The sequence below is a fragment of the Notothenia rossii genome (genome assembly GCF_949606895.1).
Source record: "Notothenia rossii genome assembly, chromosome: 6".
NCBI classification, from domain to species: Eukaryota; Metazoa; Chordata; class Actinopteri; order Perciformes; family Nototheniidae; genus Notothenia; species Notothenia rossii.
In genome coordinates, this window is record NC_136909.1 from 9690255 (window position 1) to 9692500 (window position 2246).

A 2246-nucleotide genomic window follows, 5' to 3' on the forward strand; every position below is an offset into this window, starting at 1 on the left:
ATAGGTTATCGTGCATGTAAATGGTGTGCAAAGGCTATCATCCCCAATACATGTGCTATTAACAGATGAATGTGAAGGCACAGAGCTTTGCCTTAACATCACCAACAACAACAAGTAAAACATGCCTTCAAATGTATCTCTCTCTGCTTATCCCTTCCTAGAAAGACAACTGCCACACAAATAAGATGAGCCTTGATAACTCAGGATTTAAAGCTGTAAATATCCCACAGTTAATCAGATTAAGGTTTCATCAGCAGGTAGCTGTGCCTGAGAAGAGCTGCCGGAGACACATTCACACTCAGGAGGGTTCAGAGAACAACATGAAGGAGGGACAATACCAGCATGTATGGCAGCATACATTACACAGACAAAAACAATGGTGGTAATTGGTGTTAAATAGGGATATGGTTTTGACCTAACAACAAGACATAGCCGGATGTTAGATTAGACACAGACTTGCACGGTGAGCTTCAGTTTCCCATGCTGAATGACTCAGACCAGCTGATGAACGATAACCATCATTCCCAGTCATTACTCTGCATTTTACAGGATGAGAGGACATTCCTCCAGCTACAACAACCTGCCCCCCCCCCCCTTCCCTCTGAGACATAAGCATTTCCTATTGACTCACTGACAAGAGGGTTTTTCCTAAACATGCATTTCCTTTCCTCTCTGCTGCTACTGTACATCCTGAAAATCCCTTCCTCCTTTCTGTGTGGATAGAAGAGCAATGTGTCTAATTATAGACATATTTCAATGTCTGTTACATTTGTAATCTTTTCACAAGTTCAAATAATAATTACATCGTAATTACATCACAGCCTAGAGGAGTCAATAAGCTTAATTCACACCTGATAACTTGAGTCTTTGTTGACAGAGGTTGTTGAGGGACAGGCCGGTGCTTCTCTATCACATATTTTACCCCCTTTTTCACAGCTCTTTGTTTGAATAAAGGTCTCAATTTCACATAAACTGACCCAAAGGGAGAACTGGAGCACAGGGACAAGCTTCAGTTGCTTTATTGCAAGGGGCCGGGAATAAGAGTGAAAACACAAGTGTGAAGCTTTCTCTTCCTGTTACCACTATCACTTTTGATTTATTTTACGCTGGCACACTTTTGACAACTAATACAATCAAAACTAAACTGTGCAGTAGACAAAGACAAAAACAAAAAGTGCTTTTGGGCTAACGATATTCTAATAAATAAACTGCAATTCTTATTTAGTAAATCGCGCAACCATAACAATGTAGGAAACGGCATTTCGATCTCTCTGCCTGTACACGCAAACTGAAAGATTGACAATACATTTAATATTTACTGTCTCTTTTATTTTGTACCTTTTGTCAGATGTTTTACAACATTGTTTTTAGATGAGATTGAGAAGACAAATATGTATTTGAATTGGCCCCATTATGCTCTTTTTCAGGTTCATATTTGTATTTAATTTTAAGAACAATGTGGTGGAGCTCCAGCCAAAAGAAATGAGAGTTTTACACAGTGTTGACTATGTTACAGAAGTAAACAAAGGAGTCCAAAGGAGGCGTTTCAGGCAGGGGGGGAGGGTGGGGGGGGGGGGGGAGTGTCGGAGAGAAACCCCCTCTGGAGGGAACACCGGGATTTTAGCCTTTGCAGACCATGATATGCACTAAAACCAATTTGACACACTACAGGAAAGGGAAAACCCCCAAGAAGGTATTCATGTACTCTATACCAGCCACCTACTGGGCATGAGAGGGAATGGCATCAACTGAAACAGGATCATTCACTCCTCTCCTTCACTGTTGAACTCTGTCTCAAGTTTGGAGGGGCCAAAAAAGGTAATGTACATCAAGCATGCTACGAGAAGACTGAAGCATTTCACCAAACAGAAATGATATCGACATCCCATCCTGATTTTAGTTTAAGGGGTTAATTCATAGCTCACAGTATTCAGCAGACCACCGAGCTTAACTGGCATGTATGTAAACCTAGATTACAAAATCACAATTATCACTACAGCAGTATGAACATCTGCATCGGGAGAAACCTGACTTACATCATGGGATACTTATGCCATCAGTGATGCATTGCTACTGTAACATATACCTTAGTATATGCAGGTTAAGTAAACAGTGATCATTTTCGAAGTTATATATACACTACCTGTCAATCATGATGGATTACACAGTGACATCTGCGGTTAAAGACTCACAAGCTGTGTGTGTGTGTGTGTGTGTGTGTGTATGTATATGTGTATGTGTATGTG